The 27,587-nt window shown below is 35.9% G+C and overlaps 1 protein-coding gene across 1 annotated transcript in view; it reads left to right on the top strand.

The window, feature by feature from the left end:
- LOC134527831 (uncharacterized) overlaps positions 1 to 27,587 on the top strand; it is a 974,295-nt gene that overhangs the window by 871,130 nt on the left and 75,578 nt on the right. The gene's annotated exons all lie outside the window — the stretch shown is intronic.

The following is a 27,587-nucleotide window of genomic DNA, read 5'->3' as shown; positions in this document are numbered from 1 at the left end:
GTACGTCATTGCTAGTTTGTACTGTATGTCATAGAGAAAACCCTAACAACTGACAAAGAAATATGAATGCACAAACACAGAGAAAACAAGCTATAATCAGCAGATGTCAAATGCTTAAAGTATAGATAGATCAGGAGGAATTAGATCAGTATCACATCACTGGAACACAGTAGTCCGACAACGATGATACAGTTGCTACAAAAACAGTAAATACAGGCAAACAACAACCCGGACAACACAGCTACAGAGGAGCCCAACGATGATATTGAACATATAATCTGGACGACACAAAGGCAATGCAGCGACGCGCATGAGAACCCAGCTATGAAATTGAACAGGTGTTCTAACAAACCCAACGACGACAGCACAGACGAACACTGCAGCAGCCATCCCGAGACAAAACAGTTGCGACGGACGTTTCAGGAACTGAGAGTTGTTCCCATCATCAGGCAGAAACATACTGTTTTTTTTCTCGTAAAATTACTATATCATATTTAATCATTTTAACAAGTAGTTTAAGAATTAATTGTAGCTGCACACGTCAGTGTTTACAACTTAGTTTGACGGTTCAGAGACTCATCGCTAGCCCCGTGTGCAGTAGACAATAATAGGTCTACATTATATCTCTTGTCTATGCCGGGCGTCCCGGACGCCGGCTGGTGCTGTGCTCTATGGCATTCTCTGCGCACGCAATGTGGCCATTTCACGCCATAAACTTAAGACGTCACTGAAACTTCACAATCGTGGCCATATTGTCGTTCAAGTAATTGGCTGCTAAGATTTCTTCAAATATTTATGTTTAGGAATATTATTTTTTTAATGCGATTTTTTCGTCTTTGGTTTTTAATAGCTTTAGTATTTTCGCAGCAATCACGTGTCCCGAAAACGATAGTATTAATCTGTAAAAAATATTTTAAGCATTATCGTCAAATAAAATGAATTATAAACCTTAAATATGTCAATAATATTTATATGTTTTTAAAATGTAATGAAATTCTAATAAAACTTTTGTCCTCACAAAAATAAAATAAACCAGAAATAAATAAACTTCTGTAGGAAAAATAATGTTGATTTCAAGTTTATGGTCAATGTCTATGTCATGACCTGGGCGGCTTATGGAGGCTTGTCGATGGGGAATTGAAGCCGTTTGTAGGAATTTGGGTTCTTTCAAAGGCAAAAGTCTTTTGAAGCATTCTGAATTTAAAATTTTGGAATTTTTATGGAATAAAAACCGGTAATTTTTCATAAAAACTGGAAATTTTTCCCTCGAAATAGTGAAATTTCTAGAAATTTTGAGTCTTTTTTAGGAATTTAGAGTCCAAGATGGCCGCCGTAACATCGTCAACAAATCATTTTTAGAGCATAAAATGGGGTCGCAAAAGCAAATGGTGGCGGCTAGAAATCAACTGCAAGCAAGTTAGTTGGGATTTGACATTGTAGGATCATTCCAAGCGTGAATATTGCAGATGTATGTAGGAAAGTTGCAATTTTAAGTTGGCGGAGATGCATTTTATTTACAGGGAAATGACAGGAAATAGCCACGAAGCACAGTGTTTGTATCGACAATGCTATCCGAATCGGTGGTTATTCCATCATTAGATGTTTCCGCAACAACAACAAAAAAAAAATACACCCCAGTAAATTAAAAAGAGTGAGTAAACACAGGTCAGTTTCAATTTTCCAGTGTACACACAAACTCTGTTAGATGTTGGCTTGAGAGATGCTGCCGCCTTCCTTTGACGCTTCTTGGATGAAAAGTGCCCCATTAGACAGTCTCCTTGCCCCTTTAGCGAACCACCGTGCCTCGCAGAGATGAGTAACAACATCAACAAAGCAGATTCGTGGGCAAATATCGTTTTCTGTTGTGTAGTCCACGCATCTGGCTTCTCAAAGGAATGGATGCTCTCAAATAAATATACCGTCGTAATATATTAAAAAGTAATGCCTGGGTAGGACTAAAACTACTTATTTAATATCGTGCCCGTATGTAAGTGAATTAAGAAACCTGTGTGCAATGCACGTGAAAGTTCCTATAGAAAACCCACGTGATTCACAGCTACAAAAATATGGACTTAAAATTCTCTGGGAATGAAAACTGGATTGCCGGGCATAGTCCAATAAATTGGCATTTAAATCAAATTTTTGTAGGAAATACAGGAATTTTTGATGTAAGTGACTTTGAAGTATTAGAAAACGATAATTGAAAATAAATTCAAACCCTAGAAGGGATGAAAATAGTTAAATAAAGTATTTTATAAAGATTATTCAAAAAGAATAAAATATAGAAGAAAAAGTTCAGAAAAAAATTTACGAACCATAAAAATTATATTTTGACTGTTTTTGCTATTGTTAAAATTAACAGAGATAGGGTGGTTAGAAGTGGGGGAATAATATGTACAACTTAAAAAAAATCATAGCGAGCTGAAAAAGTCATGAAATTATTATTTTTTTATTTACTCAGAAAAGTATAAACTTTCTTTTCAGTGAAATTGTTTAAAAGAGTTATAACAATTAAAAAATAATAATTTAACTGACTTCTAAAGGTGAAATCAATTTTTGTAATACTATTCTGTTCATCATTTAATATTTTGAATAGTTGATTTTTTTTTGACGTGACAACGTTTAATAAATCGATGAATGCTGGCTGCACGCACGAAAAATTGTCTCATACGGATGTCCCACTACGGATGTCCCACTACGGGCGTGGCATCTCTCTGGTATGTTGCGGACGGTACAGAGAACTCGGCCGGCACGTGGCGGCGTACTGCTCAGGTTTCACCCCGCCATGCTGCAGGGATAGGCGGGTCGCGCCGGTTGGATCACGCCTGCGCATGTCGCCACACATGGCTTGGGGCAGACGACAACATAGCGGGGTTCGAGGTTATTGTTGTGCACCGCGCCACGGGAGTATATTCGCAAGGAAATGGTGTTCTTACAAGTACGTATTATTTTAATTACTAGTGTAAATCCGTATATTTAAACAGTGTTGTATGAGTATTGTTTTAGCTGTGTAACTAAACATTTATTGCTGGTATGATACTTTTCACGCTTTAGTTTGACATTGGTAATTATTTGTCATGAGTTATTATTTGATCAACTAAATCACACACCGTATTATAGTTATGAGCCCACGAGCGTGTAAATATTTCGAGTCCAACAGAGAATATGCTAGTTAAAAGAAATTGAAACAAATATCGTGCGTGGAATATTATTAATTTATAACATCTGAAACAATTGCTTCCAATATGGCCTCGTGGCTGTGGGATTAGCATCGCTGACTACCATTCGATAGGTTGACGGATCAAATCCCGGCGGCTGAAATTTTTTTTGTACTTGTAAAAATAAATACGGCGCGCACGACACTTCAAAAGTAATAAAAATATTTCAATTAATGAATGCAAATAAAAGTAAATTTATTAATTAAATTGTAGGTTTTATTTCACTCCTTCTTTGTATCCTTACAAAATAGTGATAATTCAATAAAAATGATTCAATTTTATTCATAAAAGTATGCAGAGGTAGATTTTATCATACAAAATATAGAAAATTTAAAAAAAAAATTCTTCCTCAAATAATATAATATTTTTAATGCCTAAATGGTTTGGTTGCAAAAACCTATTACGGTTCAGTCTCAGGCCGAATATGATATTTCCTTTTCTTCTGGATCAATCATTTCATCGATGTTTTGTTATGACTTTGTCACGTTAAACTATCGTCCGTAAACCGACTTTACAGACAACCAATTTTTTTATTTGTTTCCTTTCATTTTCAGGCAGGTATACATTTATTTACCTGATTGAATTTTTCCCATGGCTTCGACACTGGTCTTGTGACGTCATGATGATTAAAAAGAATAGAGAGTAATAGCAAAGATCAAATGTTTCCTTTACTACTGAGCTGCCTTGACAACGCACATGCGTCAAATCTATAACATTATGCAATATTTGTTTATGTTTTTGTGAATTAAGTGCCACGAAAGTTGTAAACGAAAATTTTAACTTAGAACAAGTGAGTTATAAGTTATTTCGATTAAACTAACATTCTTCATCAATAAAAAGTAAATATTAATAGGTTTTTTTCCTTTTCAGGCTTTGCGAAATCAAGATACCTTTAGGTACTTTGATGGTTTATGTATATTTTGTTTATATTAGACTCGTTGAATTTGCATTACGTGATCTAAATACTTGCCGAATTAACGTTTTAATTATAATTAAAAACATCGTTACTATCAATACTTACAAAATTGTGCACATTTGTTAGACCTTCTTGGTAGAAATTGAAATTAAGATATGTATCCTACTAATATTATAAACGCGAAAGTTCGTAAGTATGAATGGATGGATGTTTGTTACTCTTTCACGTAAAAACTACTGAATGGATTTGAATAAAATTTGGCCTACAGCTAGCTTATCACCTGGATTAACACATAGGCCCCATATTAATATGAAATTCCATCCCCAAGGGAGTTAAAAAGTGATAATTTTATTTTATAACAGAAAAAATCATAGGTCATAGACATACAAATAGTGAGTGAGTGTCATTTCTCTATGTCTGACACACGGTCATACACATAGTAAGGTCTGGCAAATTAATATTTTTCTCCTTGGTGAGACCAGTTCGCTTAGAGGAGCTCGCAGCGGCTAGCAAAATAAAGGCGCTAATAACAGTTTTGTTCTTAACTTCGTCAATAGATAGAGTTGCCTTGAATTTTAAACGCACCATCGTTTGATGCGTTTGTCATGTCTTTAATTTTCGTTTGTTTGTGCCGAATGCGTTCCTATACCATTCATCCGATTGCGATGAAATTTTGGTGAGTGTTATGCGCATGCCCATGAAGGTTACTGAGACGGTATAACTATTTTTCAATAGTTGGAGCAGGAATCGTGTCAAAAATGTGTTTATTTCATTTTATATAGCGGCACTTCGTCTGTTTTTGTTGTATAAGTGCACACGCATGACACAATTTATTTAAATATAAAAGAGAGACAGAGATAGAGTGATATATATATATATATATATATAGTGAGATACAGACGGAGAGATAAGTTGAGATAGAGCGAGGTATAGAGAATGAAATCGGTTAGATAAAGAGATATACCTACAGATGTATACAGCTATATAGATACATATATAGAATATATAGAGATAGTGGGAAGTATATATGTAGAGATAAATAGAGATAAAGAGATACATAGATTATATAGATGTAGATAGAGATAAATATATATAGAGAGATGGATAGATGATTTGTATATGTGGAACTACTTCAAACATATTACAAAACAAAACTGAATGAGGCATTGCAATGCAGCCGAGCATTAGCTAGATAATGGAATCTTTTCAATATTAGTAATCTCTTATTTTTCATCTTTTTCTATATTGCTTTATAAAGTCTAAATTACATACAGACCAGGTAAATAACTATAAACTGGCAGAACGTCTGTCGGGATCAGAAAGTGATATAAATTAATTTTCACACTTGACATTCAAATTAAGAAGACAATTACTAACTACACCCTATGTTCAGCCCGGGCAACGCCGGGTATTGCAGCTATATAATAATACATTTTTATTACTAACTAATGAAGTATTGTAAATAATTTATTAATAAATTGTTTATAAATTTTGAAATTTGCTTAATCCAACCAACATTCTGAAAAAGGTTTATGGTTTTATTGAAATTTCGAATGAGTTAATAAATTTAGCCGTAATTTTTATTTATAATTATTTGTACAATAGAATATTTGTAATTGTAAAAAAATTCTCTTTCTGAGTAAAAGAGGAAATTATTAAAATTTTCCATTTTTATAAAAATTAATTATAACTATTTACACACTTGTTTTAATTTGGATAATTCAATAATTAACATTTTTTTTAGTAGCCAGCCATTCATGTTAAGTTATATCTATATATTTATATTTTTTTCAGACAGTGTTCTGTTATAATATCGGCTGGCTGCTGGATCGGGACTCGGATATGGTGCATTTGCCCTATATATCTTTGAAAAATTTGCCAAAAATATATATTTTAGGGTGATTAATTTTTTTATTCCAAACAGGTTAACAAACTTTATTTAGGTATAAAAATATGCCAGTAAAATTTTCAGCTGTTAATATTAATAGAATTAGCTCACCGTGATTTTGTATTTTTCATTCAGTAAGATAAAAAAAAATTATATTTTGCCAACAAATAGAAATACATTAAATTGTTATAAGAAGTATAGAATTAAAGTTATGTACATAAATAAAAACGTGATAAGCTAAAAATAACAATTATTTAGTTTCAAAAATTGTAACCCAGATCGTAACAACAATATCCCATCAATTTTTTTTTTCAAAAATAACGAATATAAATGTTTCATGTTATAATTAATATGTTTTTATTTGTTTTATTATTTTTTCAGAGCTCGGTAAATATGGTGGAATATATAGTATGCAGTATCTGCAGTTTCATATTATACAATAACATTGATAATGTTGTTACAGCCAAAGAAAAGGGATGGAAAAAATTAATTGAAAAAAATTACCAAGAATGTGAGGCGTGGTACGCTAAAACTGAAGTAAATTTCCACGAAACATGTAGAAAGTCCTATCCTCAGTCTTCATCTACTTAAAAAAAAAAAAAAAGGACAATTGGTTTTCGAATAATTAAGAACATAAAATTTCGTGAAACCCAAACTCTCTGCAAAGGCCCCATATAACTTAAACAGGTTATAGATTTGAGGCATGCGCGTTGTCAAGGCAATACAGTAATAAAAGAAACATTTTATTTTGGCCGTTATTCTATATTTTGTTTAATCATCGTGACGTCACGAGATCAATGTCGAAGCTAAAGAAAAAATTCAAACAGGTAACTAAATTGTTCACCTGCCTGAAAATGAAAGGGAAAAAAAAAGTAACCATTTACTATATAAAACGATGAACAGAATGGTATTTAAAAAATTTATTTTGCCTTTAAAAATCAATAATCTTAAAATAAAATACTTAATTTAATTTTTTCATCCCTTCTTGGCGTTGAAAATTTTTTTTTATTTTTTGTTTTCTAATAATTTTAAATTACTTATATCAAAAAATTCCTTGTTTCCTCGAAATTTTTATTTAAGGCCTATTTATTTGGACTAGTAGGAATTACTCATTGAAAATTAGAGAGTTATTTTGTTTTTCAAGTATTTGTCATAATTTATGGGTGTGTATATATATTTACTATAGATATTTTATATCTAGACATGCTCAGGAATTGCCTTTAATAAATTACATAATCTAATTTAGTAAAATAGTTTTCTAGAATCCCAAACAGCAAGGTAAAACAATTTGGTTTGTTAAAGAAAGTATTTAGCACCATGTTGGCAAATAGTCTTGAATTCATGTGAGCTTGAATGACGTAATAAAAAACATCGAAAACAAACAGTTAAATATTTATTTAAGTAAGTTTTGCTGTGTGTTTGTGCAGATTAGAATTTTTATCGATGAAATCGCATAACATTGTGTTGTCACAGCATTGGAGTGGCGTAAAACGATTAACAGTTTCAATACAACCCTGGTGTTTCAATCCAACCCTGGTGTATGAAGTAGGATTGAGGTATTCGTGAATTTTTGTACTTCTGTACCAGTAATATAATAATTACACATAAACATTTAGTTATGTACTAGTTGAACTCCCAGTTGTGGCTTAAACATGAAACTAGTCTATTATGCTAACTTTTTAAAAATTGTGAAGTTTCAAGTGTAAGAGGGATGAAGTCCCTATTCTATCGAAATTAGTTTGATTATTATTACAAACTATTTGTCCCAAACTACTCCCTATCAAATTAATTGGTTTATAAAAACTTAAGTCTGTGGTTTTAATAAGGTAGTTTATGTTACAAGTATATATTATGACATAAACAATTATAATAGACTCTCAACCACTTAGATTATGACTTAGTGCTCATGCATATTAAGTAATGCTGGTATTCTGGATAAAATTTCATACAGAGCCTTCGTGATCATGGGCACCTTGAACCCTGATTGACTTTTTTTCTATCGACTCTGTGCTTGTTAAATAAGTTATACTTAAAGTTATTAAGTATATCATAATTTGCAACAACTAGGATTATTTAATATTTAGAAAATTAACAAGTAAAGCTGTACAGATTTGTACTAAAGTTCTTTTGATACTAGATGTTACATTGAAAATTGTGTCTCATGGAGTTAAGGACTGTCAGGAGACAGTATTCATTGAAGTATGTAAGTCACTTTTTTACCTCACTATTGTATTGAATGCCCGAAACATTTTCGAAATAGTGCTTGACCATGTCTGATGATGGTTAGTATGTATGAATTAGTTTCATTCGTAAAATACAGTCACTTACATCAAATATATTCCTTTAAAACTGTTTCTACAATGCAAACACTTCACTTCAACTAATGTTTTTGGAGCCCCGAAAAACATAGCACAGACTGTCAGATGGACAAAAAGCTGTTTTGCACAATAGCCATGTAGTAATGCATACATCATGTCCCCTTTCCTCTAGTAATCAAAAACTGGAAGAAAGCACTGTGTCGTCAAATACAGCAGGTTGGGTGAATTATACCCCGAGTTACATTTTATATAGCAATATAGTTTCTCTCACGTCCACTCGGCAATGGTCCACACTCAACTCGCATTCATTTTACAATGAGAATCATTTAGGCCTCTGTCAAGCCGTCAAGTTTCCAGGATGGAATAGCGGGTGGTGGTTTGTTTGCACGTGGGTGGGAGGGGCAAAAGGGGGCAGTGGAAGTGACGTGCAAGCTGATGACCCTTACAACCCGGGGAGGGGGGAACCCGCGAAACACTTTTCGTGGAGGGAGGACGGGCATTGGCGCGGGGGTGTTGGGCCCCCACATCCGGGGGGTTATTGGACAAGTTTCCGGGGGTAATGAGATTGTTTCGCACGCGCCGCTAGTCTTCGTCTACCCCTTTCCCCTCCCTCTCCTACCTGTCCAGTCTTGGCCAGCCCTCCTTTCCCCTGCTACCCGACCGCAGCTCTGGCGTAGAACCACCACACTCCCCCTACTCAAACTCATGGTCCCGAACCGCCATGTTCCCCCTACTAACTCTGCCGTGTAGAAGTTCCGGAGAGTCTTGGAGCGGGACGATGCGATGACAAACACCTCTTCATCGGGACGTGTCCTCGCACCTGAGAGCTCCCTCGTATACCTTTCACGTCGTCCGAGTTTCCGTCGAGCCGCCCTTATTACTGCGAAACGTGCCTCACGTGCCTCCGTGTCGAGTGTCCGCCGTAGTTTGAGCGGCCAAGTTCTCGCGGCAACTCCCGCCGTATTTCTTACAACAAGAGAACAACGGCCCTAGAACGCTAAGTGATACCTTCGAGTTGCGAGGTCCCAGGTCATACCTGTGAAATCTAAGTGCCAGCTACTGTGTCAACAAAACATTTCTTGAACTAGTTCGCGCCAGCGCCAATGTATTATTTCGCATGTTTCAAATATGTATGTATTCATGTTGCATTAATGGAGAGTTACAGAAGCCAAAAGACGCCATATTTGTTGTAACAGGTTTTATGCCGTTACCATTTTTCATCGTTTCATGTTTAATATTTACATTTTTTTAAAAATCAGACATAAAATTTTAAGATATTTATCGAAAACATGTTCTGTTGACAGAATTAATACATTTTTAGTTATTTCAAAAATGAATTCAATACTAAACACCATTGACTTCACAAATAAAACTATTTTTAGCAGCTAAATAGTATTATTCTAAGGCATGCCACTATATTACTATTATTTTACGAAGCAAAACATAAAAATTAAAATACATAAAATTGTTATGGATGAAAAAATGTCATTTTTCAGTCCAGATGAACAGATTATTAGGCGTAGAATTAAACTGTTTAACTATTGTTATTTCATTTTATTACATCATTAACACAATTACATTGTGTTTGAAAATATATCAATACAACACTCACAAAACAGAGCGTGTATGTGAGTTCTTATAATATGATAATGTCTATCTGCAGTATTCCTACAATATACGCAACATTGTACTTAAAAAATCACACAAAAATTATAAAAAAATATTTAAAATATTAGTTGCTTGAAAGAATTAAATATCATGTAAGATTAGGTAATATTAATTAGAAATATAAAAAATTTCAATTCTGGATTAAAATTAAAATAAATATATATTTTCTTCTACCTATGATATATATTTGCCTGTTTGCGTTTGTTTGAACACATTTTTTCTCGGTGTTTTATGGTACAATTACGTCCTTGTCGCGCTCTTGCTGCCACCCCTCCCTTTTAAACCCCCCTCCCCTTCGCAGCCTCCAGACAAGCACACAGTGCAGCCAGTGATCCAGTATCTCCGGGAAAAGTAAACACAATCTACCAGAGCACACGCATTTCGAGAATGCGTTTTTTTTTCTAACGCACGCGGCAAGAAACTACGTGCTTAAATTATTGTTTAAATTTAAGATCTAATCGAGCATATTTACTGTCACTCGCGTCGTGTTTGTTTGCTGAGATTTGCGGAGGTGTTGAGTCAAGATAAAATAAATTAAACCTACAGCATACAGGAAGTATTGTTTTACAGTTTCCACGGCACATTTTTTTGTAAAGACCCACAAAATTCGCGGATTTCTTGGTACCAACTTAGACGTCACATGATCGTACACAAGAAAAACAATGTTTTACGTTCGTTGACTGCAGCCACATTTTACCTTCGGTCCTTTTTGCATGTGGTTGTCTCATATTGTTACGATGATCCTAGAGGTGAGGCAACGAGGCAGGCCAATCGACTCGGCACGCCGGACAGCGTAGCAGGGGGTACAGGGGAGACCACAACTCCTGGACAAGTAGCGACCGTCCGTCGGCGGTAATACGATTAGGAGCGACGCCTCTCTCCTTGTCTCTCGAGTGTTTGACACGTTCTGCATGAAGTGGCGTAACTAGGACGCCATGGTTCTCGGAGCTTCGAGTGTTAAGTCGGGGGTTCTGATGACGGGACACTTCGAAGGGCTACGAGACCTTTCCAGAGCGGGGCTGAGAGGTATATAAACGGGGCGGATGACATGCGAGGCAGTAGAGTGAAGAGGGCGAGTGACTCTTGCGAGCGACAAGCAGACTTCGTGTGCGAGGGATTGTGCATCGGGTACAGGTCGCGGCGCTAACGAGAAGGGTAGTGTGAAGCAGTGTGTGGGGCCGAGGTGCGCAGTAAGAGACGTACAGTAGAGAGAGAGGGAGAGAGAGGCTTTCAAACCGAGCTCCAGTGGGGATAGTGAATACACTGTTAGAAATTACAGTAAATTTACAGATTTGTAACGAATAATTTAACTCAATTAATGAATATTTCTTCGTGATTTCAAATAACTGAATCTTCGTAGAAAATACGCAGTATTTTGACTTCCAGTTGTATGTTTAGTTTCAAACAAATGTAAACACACATGGACAAAATAAGAGTGACCTAGCGAGTTTTATGTAATGTTTTGTTAATACACTAAGAATATTCTTTTGTATTCATACTCAAAGTAAGTGAACTCAGTGTCCAAAAATCACTGGATAATTTGATACCAGCGTTCTTCGTAAATTAAAGATCATAATTTTTAAGGGTGTGGTGAACTATTGAAAATTTTAATGGTTTGTTGAGAGAAATTTAGACAGTTGTAAATTAAGAAATAGTGTAATTATTTGTGAATTAATACAGCTGCAATTAATTAATTGGGCCTCCATTTCTAGATTCGTTTTCCCCACTCGTAACAATATGAATTCCGCTATTTTACTACTTACTTATTTCCCTTCAGTCCGTGTCAAGTTCGATAAAAATGAAATTTAAATGCATAATAAAACACGTGTTGTAGTGTCTAAATAACGAGGGCTATATTGCGGGTATTTAGTTATTGGTGTCACTTTGTCTGCATACGTTATTCTATCGCAATAGTAAGGCAAAATTTATTGTAATTCAAATACAAAGCTAGTTCAACTATGGCAACTTTAATTAAAAATTTCAGCCAGTAACAATGGCATTTGTCATCGCATTTCTATTTATATATATTTTTTAATTAAAATACTTGCTTCCCACGACGGTGAAGATATGGAAAAACTGAAAAACATTAAGAAATAGAAACGATCTTAGTGACAAAACAATATCAGTAATTTTCGTACTATGTAGTATCTTAAGTACTTTAAACCGTTATATATTTTAATACTTAATTCATGTGCCGTAAGTAATCCGTATCTGAATTTTACTAACATTAACTAAACGTAATGAATTGAGAACTATGTATCAGCACAATAAAATTTCCATTATCTTGCGCATGATTACAATCAATAATGTATCGTTTCAGATTTTTATCAATTAAATGTTATTTTTATTTTACAGACTGGCAGTGTTGATTGTTTAAAGTAGATGAAAATGATATCAGAAAATATTTATTTTGTGCTGGATTTTTTTTTTTTTTTTTTTGTAATTCTGCATAAACCACTGCTGGTTTTCACTACATGTCACAGGGGAAAAAAGGAATGAATAAGAAAGACGAATACTCAAACACACAGAAAGAAAGCCAAAATCAGCCGATGTCAGATGTTATAAACATAGCAAAGAGAATTCCGTGGAAATAATGCTCGGAAAAAAATCCAGTACAGACCAACAAAAGGCGGATAGCGACAAGACAAGACAGAAAATACAGGCACTAAACAACCTTGGACAACAGTGACAAACAGACGAACCCAACGATGATACAAAACATGTTCTAGACAACACAACGACTACGGCACAGACCAACACTTCCTAAGAGAAAATAGTTTCGACGTTTCAGGAACTAGCATCTGCTCACGTCATCAGGCACAAACAAGCTGTGTTTGACTGTGTCGTTGTGTTGTCCAGAATATCTGTTCGTCTGTGCCGTCGTCTTTTTTAATGCTCAGAATATCTTTATCGATTTATCGCTGTGTTTGCCTTTGCGTCACTGTGTAACGCTTATATATAATTTGTAAATCTGAAAGAAAAATATGTGGACTCCTTGAAAAAATTATTAAAAAGTTAACGCATTTTGCAGTGAATAAATAATAATGTTTGTTAACCTGAAATCCGGTACTAGTATGCTTTAACTAGTTCGTAACCTTTGAGTTTGTATAGCTCGTTAACTTTGAAAGCACGTTTATAATAAAATGAATTTTTGAAATTTTCATATACACAATTTTTTTACAACTGTGTGACGCATTTTCTCTGTCCTTATACCCGAACAGGGCAATCTGCCACTCCTGCTCATTGGTGTTTCTGCTATGTTCTTAGCAGAGTATTTTAGGATCTTGATCCTTCTCCAATACTTTTAAAACCTTGAATTCACTTTGTCGTTTTTTTATCAAATTAAATAAATTATTTTAATGCACATGTACCACAAACGTTTGACAGTTAAATGGGTAAGTTTCATCTTTACGGATGTGAAAATGTAAACCTAGTATTTAAAAGAAGGGCTGCCCCCACTCCGCTTGCGAGGGCCTGGACAGACTCTCCAGCGCGCCTCGCCTGATTACTGGCCAGTTTTGCGGTGACGAGTTAATTGTTTACCCCCACCACCACTACCAGGCCCTGGAGTGCGGTCGGGACACGCCTGGGCGCGCACGCAACGTGCCGTGCAGCCCTGCTCGGCGGGTGGCCTGCGCCTCGGGTCGCAGGCGCTTCGCAGCGTTAGCGCGGTGGAGCTAACGAATTGCTAGCGTGGAAAAGAATCAGAATCATTCACACGCGTTATTTGCCTATAAATATAGACTATTATTTATTATTCATGTGACCAATAAAGTTAAATTTACATTAATAATTCCCTGCGTACTACCTCTTTTTGAAGTGTTTAGGAGCCATCATAAACAAATAAGTAAAACCACAAACTCGAAAATATGTTACGTATACCTTATCATTTACCTACTTATTACTAAGTTGACGAAAGCATTCGAATAATTTTAAAAACATCTTCACAATAAGTCAAATTATTGTATGGTATTCATTTCACTAAATTACAAACTTTTTTTAAAAATTTTAGAAACAAAATAAATGTTATAAGAGGCATTTGCTATTAAATATTGATATTTAACTATCTTAATTTTATCGGAAACGTTGGAGATATCATAATAAAATAGACTTAAGTAACCCTTGATTATCATCTAAAACTTGTTTGAATTTCAAGTGAAAAGCATCAGTAGTGTTTGAGTTAAATCATTTCGTATCTAGACAGACGAACGTTTCTTTAACGCTAGACATGATTCAAGTATTAATTTTCAAACATCCTACATAAAGTCACAAACTGCATTAAGCCGTTACTTGGTCGAATGGTTGATTAAGGTCATTTTATATAAAACGTTAGTGCGAATGCTATTTAAATACGTCGGGTAGATCTAACAGCATATTAGATGCACGTCATAACGTATAATTACAAAAAGTAACTTACAACCTGTTTTTGTATCTACATTATAAGAAATTGCAGTAATTTTACGTACTTTTCAACGAAAATTTCACTCCAAATAAACGATGTTCATGCTAGGATTGAAAGTGTCTTAAAACTATTCAATAAACACATATCAATTCAATAAAACTATTTATAATAAATTGCCAATTCCTCTATCAGAGATTTACTAAAAAAAACATGGCCAAACCATGAATTAATAAAAGTATAATAATTAAGATAAAGACTCCCTCCTTAAAACAGTAACAAGACGTACTACTTCAATTTGAACAGCATAATTAGTTTTACATTGGTATATTATAGTAAGGAAAATTAAGCTATTTCTGCTTGCACTTTGGTACTTAACGGCACAGTGCCACGAGGAATGTCATCAAGGGAATAAGTGAAACACCTGAATCCGGCTGAAATACACTACATACATTTAACAGTTTCCTATAGGCAGGGAAAACTAGGAGAATTTAAAAGGTGTCTTTGAAACTTGGAAAACACGGGGAGATCGACATACTCTTAGTTACTAAATAGGATTAATAATTTTTAATACTCTTGTGTTCCTTTAAAAATCTTAAAACCAGTTAAAAATTCAAGTTCGCGTCATTAATTAAACGCAAGATAAACCGTAAGGTTTTGTGTTGTTTATTGATTTAAGAAATTAAATTTCTAATGTAATTCACACGTTCATAATCAATAATGCATTGTTAAAACTTTTTATCAAATTTATTGTTTTTAATTTACATACTGGTAGCGTTCATTGCATAGTATTTATGGACAGATAACTTTGCAAACTGTGCATTTTGCGGGAAAATGGCGTGTTATGTGTGATCGAAATGTGTTTCGATTAGCTTTTGTAGTTTTATATGTTCATGTGAGTGTTCAAGTTTGATTAGATAGTGAAAATAATATTTAGTGGGACAGGGAAAACGGCAAGACTCGGGGAAATGGTCTAGAGTAAGAGCGGTAAATCTGATTAGATAGGAAGTAAAGCTTTTTAGAATTGTCTCATCAGCAGGCCTGTGAATGTCCCGTAACCACTACAGCACACTGTCGCCTAGCATCCCCGCACTGGACCAACAAGCGCACAGATGTTGAACATGAAACTTTCAGGAACTACCGAGAAATACTGGAAATACTCTGGAGGAAAGATGCATATTTTGAATCTGTTCGGATCAGTTTTAACAGTTTTCCAGCGGAACTGCGTTGATTTTTATTTGTTAAAGGGGGAGATTTGGTAACCGAAAGATGCAATCATTTCTCAACCGTTTTTATTATCAAAAATGAATTAACTGCTAAACGCCAATGAGATCTGAGGAGAAACTATTTGTAGCTGCCAATCACTATTAATGTCAGGCTTTCCATTAAATTATATCCACTGCTTTAACGAAGTACATTTAGAAAAAAAACTTATATTAAATTAATATATCCATATTACAGTTGAAACCAAGATGGCGTCTTTTTTTTCTTACCCCCTTCCCTTTTTAACGGTTTCATAATCCAACAGCGATGTGTTAGGGGCTGTAGTTGAGGGTGAAGAATGCCAGCACCCTCTCCTTTTCTCATCCTCTATTGTCCTCCGTCTTTCTCCTTCTCTCTTTCTCTCTCTCTCTCTCTCTTCCTCTTTGCCATCGACCGGACATCGCTCCACTAGCCTCTCTCTCCCCGGAAGGAAGGAAGGAAGGAAGGAAGGAAGGGAGGGAGGGAGGGAGGGAGGGAGGGAGGTAGGGAGGAAGCGACTTGTTTATTATTGATAGCGCCGCGCGAAAGGCCTGGCGTTGGTTGCGGCCTGCCGGCCATCGGGCGAGTTGTGGGTTTGTTAAGTTGGCCTCGCTGGACGGCGCGCGAACTCTGAATGCGCGAGGGAGCTATTGCCGGGATCACATCAGCGCGATGGGCGCGAAACGAATGAAATAATTCCCTAACCAATCACGTTCGACACAGCTGTGACGGCAACGTGACAAAATTCGCAGGCGCTACAGACTTACCAGATTAAAAAAAAAATACGTAATTCTATTTCCATCATGTTGCGAGTGTGAGGACGCTGAAATGAGTATCTTTTTTTCTCGAAAGATTTATTAAACTGGTGCACTGATAATAAAATTATTATATTTGTGTATTTTTTAGAATTTGTTTTTGATGAAATTATTTATGCACTATTGGAAATGTTTGACGCACAGTGATATTTTCGAATGAGAATTAAAATTTCGATTGAACATATTTCTCTCAAACATGTCCAATAGAAATACTTGTAAACATTGATGGCTGCCGAATTTGTGGTGCGCATGTAATGGCCAGAAAACATTTAGTATATAATAGTTTTAATTTTGTTTGTCGCACGCGTGAACCAGTATGTTCACAATAACGCGATATTTTTCTTTCGCATTTCGTCTTTCTCGTCGCGTCAATCGCGATTGTGTGAGTTCATCAACACGGCGACACTGGCTAGCCTGTCACATGGCTCTTGGCCTCTACGCACCCGCGCTCAACTGGCCTGCAGCCTTCTCGTCGGTAGCGAGCCTCTACCGGACTTGAGCGGCGACGTGATGGATTATTAAAGATGAAGGTTCTCTGCCCGTCCTTATACTACTTACATTACTGTTTGTAAAATGTGTTATGCCTAGGAACGCTTGTGAAATCACCAATATTACAGTTATTTAACTCATTTTAACAAAAACCATGTATCTTTTATTAGTGCTTATGCGTTCACATACGTTCTACATCAAGATGTTCTCCCCTCTACACGCACCACACCTTTGGTTCCACAATTGCAAAGGTACAGCCCACGTAAACAAAGTCACTGATTTCCAGTCATATGCTTTGAATTTTTTGCAGTATCCTTTTTTTTTCAATTATAGATAGTGAGGTCCAAGAAACTCTCGTAAAGAAGAGATTTTATAAAAAAAAATTTTGTTCATTTCGAGTAAATTAGTTATTATGTTTTTACGTAGGAACAATGTTTTTGCTCTTAAAACATTTTAAAATAACAAGTCCTTTTTATTTTTCGTTGTTACCTTTCCCAGCGAGTAAATGAAGATTCTAAGAATTACCTTCGACAAAAAAAAAGGAATCGTAATAACGCTTTATGATCTTTCTCCGAGTTGTTTTTTATGATTATTTCTTTCTTTCTTTTTTTAACTCGAATTTTTTTTTAATATTCTCTATCTTACATTATAGGGAGTTTATAACGAAGCGTTTTACCTCTGTTTTTGTTGCCGCAAGCATAGCACGTACGTAGGCAGTTAATAATACTTCTGTGTTTTTTTTCTTTGTACTCATACTTTCTTTTGGGATCATTTTCAAGAGTAGTTTCTTTCCTGTGCTTGTTAAAACCACGCGAGATTAAATTATGTTGGTTATTAGATGAATGTCTTCTTTTAAAATCAACACAATCTTTTTACCTGCATACCTTACTCTGAGGCCCGTAGCAAAAAAGAGCAAGAATCAATACATCCACTTTACTTAAAGCTATATTTCATGTTGATTTTTTTGCCATTACATTTATTTAAGGGCTATTTACCGCCCGTGGATTTGTTGTTCTGCCACAAATATTTTCAATAGTTCATATAATGGGCGTATAAATTCGCGCAAACTATGATATTTACGAAGACTTGCGCGCAATTTTCACACCCATGACATTACACTCAGTGAATATTTGTTGTAAATATTTGTGGCAGAGCAACGAATGCACGGGATGTATCAAGATGAAATTATATAAATGTTCGTTAGATAAAAGTAATAAATGAAAAAACTAAAAAAAAAATCTAAATGGCGCGTGATAGCGAGCCTTAGGGGCCCGCCTAGTCAGGGGTGCATCTATGTTGCGACGCTCGCTGGTGCTTCTAGCGCGGTGTCGCCTCTAAGCGCTAGGCTGTGGATGACGCGTAGTCTTCTCGTCGTGCATAGGACAACTATGAAATTTGTGTGGTGATCATGACATAATATGGCGCAGAAATGAAGGTAAAGTTGTAATGAAAGTCCCACGAGTGTTCTCAAGAATTACGTACCGGGTGTTTCATGCCTAGAAATTATTCAGGAAAACACGCGTTTAAACCTTTTTTCACTCCGTTAGAACAACAGTTTAAAAAAGAAATACGGAAACAGAACCACCCATCCGCTCTCGGCGTACTCCTGAATGCTTCTCGTAAACAGACCCCACACAGATATCTTGAGTAGTTGTTAATTGGCGTGGGATGTTCTGAAACTGTGCACACCGTGTGTGACAGGTAGGAGGGGCCCAGTCCCATCTCGAGGGAAAAATAATCCATATTGTCTTTTTTTCATTAAATTACTTTAATATCGCTGTATTAGTGGTGACGATATTTTTTTTTACAAAAATTAATATTCTTCGAAAAACTATTTTTTACTATCTGCTAAATATTTTTCTTATCATGACGAAAAGACCCATAATTTTCGTAGAGTTATCACTTAACTTGAAAATAAAAATGTACAAGACTAAGTTTTTTTCTAACAAACCTATGTCCTTCTGGAGTTCACGTCAGATGGGACAGTTTCGCTTCTGAATGCCTGGAGAAGATTACAGATACCGCGCCAGGTTAACTCGATCAGAGTGAATATTTGCTCTGCTCTTTCGGTGACGTTAATCCCGAGTAATCACTAGAACTTGTCAGATAACACGCTAGGATTTTTTTTATTGTTTTTGCATTACGCCAGAACACGGAGGAGTTTGTGTTGGTCACGTGGTGGAACATCGAATTTTGTCCAGGTTATATCAGACAATTGGTGAGTTTACTTCGCCCAGCGAGGCATTATTTAATACATTTCGCGTTCTGGCCGCCTTAAGGGGTGGTATCTTGCATTATTTTGCTTCTATGATTTCGAATTTTTGCTCATGACCTTAAGTAAATGAAATAATATAACCATATTTGACTGTTTTAAATAAGTTTCATATACTTAAGTTTTTATTTAATTGTTTTTAGTAACTTAAAGGCTAGTTTATATTCAGTCTTGCCATGTATTAAAAGCAAAAAATCTTATGTTATATAGTTTTCATTTAATCGTTCGTAATTATTATCTATTTGTTGTGAAACTCTTACATTTTTAGAATATCATTCATAAATCAATAAAAAAAATTCAGGTTTCTAAGATTTTGGGAAAACCTAATTTTATTTGGCTTATGAATGATGAACTAATAGGTAATGAAGATTTTGGATGAAGGTTACATAAGAACCTTTCATTAGAAACTGAATGTCACGTGATTTTATTATTTCTATACATTCCAGGACTGACATAGCAAATCGCCTATAATTTCCTAAAAAAAATCTCGTTAAAAGGTTTTATAGGCAATTAATTATAATAATATTATAAACTAGCAAATAATCCGCGGCTTCACTCGCTTATCTCAGGGTATTGTTGATATTTTATCATTGTAAGAAAAGTATATGTTTAATCCTAACATTTTTACTAAAGAAATATACACAATAAATTTTCAGGTGTATTAAAGATTTGATTCATAACCAAACCGTTTAAGAATGATTTATTATTAAGTGGCTATGCATAAGCCTTTTTTTAATTTTTAATTACGTTTAAGTATCTCATTTTATTTCTCGATTTATAGTGTTCGAGGACATATCGCCGTGATGAAATTAAACTTTATTTTCATTTAATGAGAAGCCAATTTGAAAAAAAAAATTATAACTCGCATAAATTTTATTTCAATGAAGATAATGACATCGTTTATATTCATACTTTCATTTATTATGTTAAAAATAAGCTTAAAATAATTTATTACACCTGAGTTTTATTGGATTATTAGACTGAACAATGATTTATGCATGCTTGTAATGAATGGACTAATGGTTTTAGTTATACTCATGCATAGTTAATTATATTTGGTTTAAGCTAACTAGCAACGAATTATTTACCCAATTGTATTTATGCTGATTGAAATAAAATATCAATTGCTTGGAAGCTGTTCCCGCCTTTAAGTGTAGATTAGCTGTCCCGGGTATTTGATGTTTTTGAAGATACTAATCAAATTATAGAGGGTATTTTGCTCAGCTCGTCAGTGACTACACATGACTAACATTTTTCTAACTTAATCTGTTTCAAGCAACGACTTGCTCTTTTCCTTGCAAATACTTAATTACGGGTTTGATATGTGGTTTTAATGGTTTTAGACATTTTTTAAATACTGGTTCCACCACTTGAAGTTGCCAGATAACCAACTATTTTTTTTAAAATTTTTATAGAGGAACTTAATTTGTTTCGTATCACGCCGGAACACACTGTGTAGAGCCACGGCCACGCCTGGCCGCAGAATAGACAACCCCGCAGAAGCGGGTTCTCTTGACGTTTGCGTGCTCGGTCGTTTATTGGCTGCGCTGCACTGCAACTGCGGGCATTGCTTTGTGTCTGATTGGCCAACTTCCGACAACGGGAGATCACCCATCGGTCGGGTCAGAGGCCCGGGCGCTGATTGGTTGATTGTGTTCAGCCACTTTGGTAACGTGTGTGTCTGGTGAATGGCTGAACGTCAGATGGGACAGTTTCGCTTCTGAATACCTGGAGGAGCCTACAGAAACCGCGCCAGATTAACTCTATCAGAGTGAATATTTGCTACGCAATGCCGAGTAGTTTACCTGAGTTAGAAATATGGATAGAGTTAGCTCTATCTCTTACCCGATACCTTCAAGTTTAATGCCTCTTTATCTGAGGTAAGTGGATTAAAATAGGCGGGTACATAATAGCGAGAGAAAAGGATTAAAAAAATTTCTTAAGTATAAGTAATTCATTTGTTTTGCGAGATAGTAGAAATATTAATCAATAATTGTTTTGTAAGGATAAAAATAATACACTGTAAAGTTGTATTACAAAAGTTTATCTATGATTAAAATGAAAATTTGTTTTTATTATGGCTCTTGTGTACAGCATATTGTTATTTTATTTGTTGGAAACTGTCTTAACATTCAACTCAATGTATTTCTTAATAGATTTTTAATGTCAACTGTTAGAAAATTTGTAATAACGTGTGCTCGTTCGGGAACATGGTCGAGCAAGCTCCGTCATGTGACTGAGTGAATTCGTTAGGCTTTCGTAAGCGCCTGAGGTGACTGTGAATCTGTGGTGCCAAGGGGAGATGTGGCAACGCTGCCCAAGGGGCGGGTCAAAGCCGGTCTTGCAATAGGAGGGGCTGATGTGGAGGTAAGGGTGGCATTTCCATGCGTGCGATACGCCTCCTTCGCCTCTAGGGGCTGTTTCAACCTACACGTTCTTGATACGTGTCATTTATAAAGCTATGGAGGTGGGCCTTTGTTTTATATGCCACTAATAAAGGCAATGCCGCGTTTCTAATCCCTTTACTGCTGATAGATATTATTGGGAGCATATCATTCCTGGAACACCTTCACTACGATTGGACGGGGGCCTGTCGCCTCCGCTCGTTCTTTCTCGTAGGGGGAAGGGGGTCTGGGGGTTCCTAGGCATTCTGAGCGGTCGCGGTGGGAGGAGAGGCCGAGTCGTTAAAGAAGTCCAATAACCATATGCTCCTCCTTCATCCTGCTTATAGACGTCAGTTCTTTAATTTTTTTGATGTGTTCCCCAACATCTTGGTTCTCGGTATACGGGAAATGTAACGGAAGTCGATGAACGGAAACGTGTATCCAGGATTTTGAATCCACGTGTAGCAACGTAAACACGTATATAGTCACTTTTGAAACATTACGGGACATACCAAACATATTGGTGTCCCAATTGAAACTTTATGATAATGAAACTACCCCAAAATATATTTAGTAAACTAAAATAGTTAAAAGAAAAAGTAATCTCAAGTTTTAAAATACATAAGAAAAGTGGCCTTACAATGATGATAATACAGATTCTCCTTCTGAATTCCCACTAGGACTACTAGCACAGCGGTAGAGTGCGCACTTGGTAACCTCAAGGTCCGTGGTTGAAATCTCGTTACTTGATTTTTTTTTACTTTTTAATAACATTATTATATCTCATTATGTTATAATGTTGAATCAGCTCAATAAGGTTAAGGTTTTTTAAAAATTCTGATACTTGACATACCCGAAATAAACGCGACTGTCGGTGTGACTTTACGACGACTGCGCTGTTGTTAACTTGCTTCACGGTGATTGTGAATAGACAGGTGGCGCGGACATTTCGCGCTTTTATTTGGTCGCAAGCTAGAATGCAAAACTTCACACTTGTGCACTGTTTTTATTTATTTATTTAATTATTTATCGTCTTGCCTTGTTCACCACTTAACCACATACATGTTGTAAATTATAAAAAAAAACATGCATAATTAAGCTAACCAGAATAAAGGACAATGAACAAGAAAATTATAAACAACTTACAAAATACAATATAAATAAAATAAACTCTCAGATTACTAGCAAGTAATGAAACATGGTTCACGCATATTAAACTTCCAGTTACTGATATCGCAATTGGCGCATTTTTTTAAACATTAAACAAAGTACAGTAATATATATTAAACAAAAATTGAAAATAGATCTCATGCCAAATACATTGTAAACTAAAAAAAAACATTCATCATTAAACTAAAAATTAAATTTTTACTTATAACAAACAATTTAAATAGCACTCACATCCGCACACATACACACTTGTACAAAGATCATAAAAATAAGGATCACATCCGCTACTTATCATTTTGCATTTTTTTTTTGTTTGTTGAGATGTTTTATAACAGACTTCCTGAAAGATGAACGTGGATCGCAGTTATTAAGACACGCCCCTCTGCGACCGTGAGCCAACGATTCCCAGCTAGTTGAGAAGTAAGCTAATCAGGTAGTGCCGATTAACGAGAACAAAAAGCCACAAAGGCAACAAGACAAGAGAAAATTAACAACAAACAAAAGCAAATAAAAGGCTTTGAATTTTAGCCAAACGCCAGACGAATCTAAGAAATTTCGGGGTTCCTACATACGACCCAGTGGTAGACAAATGGCGGCCGGCTTGAAGCATCTACCAAAAATACACTGAAGTGAATTAGCAGTTTATTTTTTTCATACTACGAAACACAGGCAGACAAACTCTTTCATTTATTAATATAGACTCTTCCGAATAATAGGTTATCAAAAAACAAGTGTAAGAAATTTAATAGTTTTTCGTATGTGTTAGGCCCTCCGATTAGTTTCAAAACTACTGCCCGACCTTTGGAAAGAGTGAAGTCGGCCATCCCTGCTGTAGCCATGTCCGATCGCCCTCTGTACTCCCGGACTGTGTAGGGCTTGTCCGTCTCCAGTCGCCTCGTGCGAGGCGCAATACGGAAATAAAAATGCGAGCGAGTGTTTCAGTACTCGCTAGAGATTTGTGACATCTAACCTCAGTAACGAGCAAAGTCACGTGTTACCATGTTGCATTTACTCTTATAACACGAAACCCAAACACGAATTTCAAAGTAAAATTCTTAAAATAAAGTAATAACCGGAAACATTTTATAACTAAGTATATGTTTGTATACTTGTTTTCATCTAATCGACTGGAATCAGTATGTAAATACTTTCTACAACAAACTTTAAACTTGCTGAGCTGATTCAGCATTAAAGATTCAACAACAATAATTTAATCACAAAATTATTTTATTTTTCATGGCGTCGAATATACGTATACTAACAATAATTTGCTGGGTCTCTACAGTGATGTGCCTGCGCTCTTTCTATATTTCAGTGTTAACTGAGTGTTGTCGAAATTATAATGCAAGGTTCCTGAAGTATTTTTAAGTTGTCATTATTTCCTTTTATGACTGTAAATTATTAAATGATTGTTGTACTCTTGAAAAGTTTTATTTTCAATACCTATGCGCGGCTTGAATTCTGCGATATTCACCAAGGCAGTATACTCGGATGAATCACGTGGGTCCGCCATCTTTTCGAGATTTCTGAGACAACCACAGATTGCAGCAACGTGGTTACACTCTTCCGTTCATTCGACTTCCCTTCAATTCACGAAATTACTCCCACCAAACGCCGTACACCGAGAGCTAAGATGTTACACATCAAAAATGTTCGTTGTCGCGACATTTCTGGTCGGAATACGATTTTATTTTTCATAGATGACCCGCCTGTTCACCGCTTCCATTCGAAACTTACGACGGCGAATAACAGTTTGGCCAAACTGTTTTGATCCAACCCTTTTAATTGGCAATCTCGCAATCCATCCTTACCGCGATGGCTTATGTTAGAGGAGTCCGTGAAATGTTTCCCTCGGTTCCGAGTTTCCTGCAGTTGATAAAAGCTGATCGCCATTTCTCGTTCGAGCGCCGCAAACACATAAATCCGCTCACGAACGACCAGCTACGAGTACAATAAAAAACTCAGAAATGTATTTTTTTTAAAAAAAGAACCTTAGTTCCATGAGGGGTAAAAATTGAAAACATACGTAAAACCCTCTCCTGATTTGTGCCTACGCCCGAAAGGATTTCGCAAACAACATTCTTTTTTTTTTTACAGTTAAAATTTTGTTTGTTTACCTCGCTCGTGAAGAATAATTCAAAACCGGATCAAAACACGCCGATTTTTTAAGAGTTTGTTTGGCTTCGACCTTTCGATAAACTACTCGAATGTCGAGTACACCTGGTTGTTTCAGCGCTGGTAGTTTCGCTCGCACGCCGAGTGGGTCGAAGCCTTCTACAGATCGAGACAAGCGAGGACAGGAATCTGTGGCAGCCTGTTTCCGGAGCTGTCGGGTGCGAGAGGGCACAGCTCTCAGCCCGCGCACTGCAGGCTTCCCGCGCTTACTGCATCACATGTTTCAAAACCTGTAACCTCTAAACCAGTTTCAACCACAGCCTGAAACTGGCAGATTTTGATAAGCACTAAATAGTAAATTTATTTTAAGATATTTAACCTTGAAATCAGCAAAGGTTTATGCCGAAAAAAAATATCAGAAAAGGATTAAAACCCGTACTTGAACTCAACACTGCTGGAAAGTATCCTATCCGTAGTTACTAACAGAAATTGTGGTCTTGTGGTTCCAACCCAAGTCTCCTTAAAATAATGGCTATGTCCAATATTTTGGCACGATTCAAAGTAATTTTTATTAGGTTTCAAAAAAATATTTATATGTATATATGCATTATATGTAAGCTTATAAAGTTTTCTTTTTATCAGATAAAAAAAAACAAATTCTATATTAGAGACAAGGTCAACAATGAACATTTATCGAAAACCTGTTTACGCACGCAGTAGTGAAGCTAATCGAGCCTTGATACAAAATGGTGTCAGATAAAAATGAAATAAAAATAGTTTTGAGCTTTTTATTGATAAGGCTTTAGTTCGTAAAAATTTTCTTTTTCTAAAATGGTCAAGCAGCGACACATGGCGATTTCACACGGAATTATTCTATAAACAGTAGTTTTATTTAGTTAGTTTTAGTAAAGGGGCGTATGTTTCGGGAACGTGGAAGTACCCATCGCAGTCGGCGAAGCCTCCGACCTGCGGGAGTGCTTCCAATGTAGGTGCGGCTATTGTACAGGGTGTCCATAAAAATTGCCCCAGTTTCAATCGTATATTGTAACAATTTAATTTAGACTATTTACAACAAATCATAAAATCATACATCAAATTGAATGTAAACTAACCTAGTTTTTGTCACAAATGTCCAATATGTACACATTTAGTTAAACGGACACATCGAGCCTAACGTCCAGTTCTTCCCACACTTTGGTTAGCACGTCCGGAGTAATGGAAGCAATAAATATCATTTTCAATTCTATGTATCAATTCTGGAAAATCACTAGGTAGCGGCGAAACGTAGACACGATCTTTTATAATGCCTCAAAGGAAAAAAAATGAACGTGGAGGCCAGCGAAAAAGAGCTCTCGACCATTACGACCAATCCAACGGTCAGGGACTTCCACGTTCAACCACTCTCGTACAAAGAGATTCCAATGGGGAGGGGCCCCAACCTGTTGCCAAATAAAGTTTACAAGTTCACACTCTACCAATCGACATTTTGCGTAGGTGGCGCTGCAAGCGAGAAAACCACAAAACAGTATTCGCGCATGCATTTATCTGAAACTGTTTGGGATACTCTTTAATTTTGACTTCAAACCGAAACTCTACAACGATTACAGTTGGTACTATTAATATTTATAACTGGGACATTATTTCATGAACATGCTGTATATCTGTGAATAATGATAGTGCGCTAAACGCGTGGATCTCGCGTGTGCCACCCAGGTCGCCAGGAGGCGTCGTGGAGACGAGAAGAGACAAGATTGTTTGGTTTTATTTTTTGTCGAATTTTTTTTAAAGAGAATTTCGGTGTTTTTATTTTTGTTTTTATAAAAGTTGTTTTGTAACTCTTCACCAAAATAGTGATAAAATTTATATGCAGCATTTTTATGATAAAATAATTTGTAATAAATAGGCCTAAACCGGATACATTCATAACAATAAAAATAAACTAGCGATCATTCATGTTTTTAAAGTGATTCAACAAATGATGCACGATAAAACAAATTAAATTCATTTTTGTGATCCATGCGATTTGTTACAAAGTGTTGTCCTGAAATAACGACATTCCTTGAATTTGAAACATTCAGATATACTTTTTTTAATATGAATTAAGTTTTGGTTTAATGCTATTTAATTCAATGATATAGCTTGCATTTCGGTGCAATTTTGTGGTAAATTAACTTTCATTTCAGTGTAATGCGGTTTTATAACATGCTTTTCGGTGTTATTTCGGTTTTATTTCAATTCACCATATAATCTTATCCCTGACGATGCGCCGTGGATGACCGAGCAGGGACAGAGCACAAGGGAGGGAGCAATATGGCCGACGTCAGAGGAGACCAAGGGAAAGGCACCGCGAGGTTGGATAGAACAGATGTGTAGCAGAGTGGCTCTGAATGTTACTTGTACGACATATGTAGAAGAATAAATGCATTCTCCTGCACAAGTGTTCTTTACCATTCCGAGGTGTAACAACATCGAACCTTCGAATGACCTGTTCTGATTATATCTGGTCTACCACCCGACCAGTCAGAACACTCGACGATAGCGAAACATACTGTAATAGCAGACTGATGACCATCGAACAGACTATATTGCACACGCTTCGCTTGTTGCTATGATCCTCAAACTATCCATGCCTGTTGGGCCATTTAACTACTATAAACGTGACAAATTTGACGATTCTACCATAACTACAACAA

This window comes from Bacillus rossius, chromosome 1 (assembly GCF_032445375.1).
Source record: "Bacillus rossius redtenbacheri isolate Brsri chromosome 1, Brsri_v3, whole genome shotgun sequence".
Classification (NCBI taxonomy): Eukaryota; Metazoa; Arthropoda; class Insecta; order Phasmatodea; family Bacillidae; genus Bacillus; species Bacillus rossius.
The sequence above is the reverse complement of the archived record's forward strand: the minus strand, read 5'-3'. Positions and strand labels throughout refer to the sequence as shown.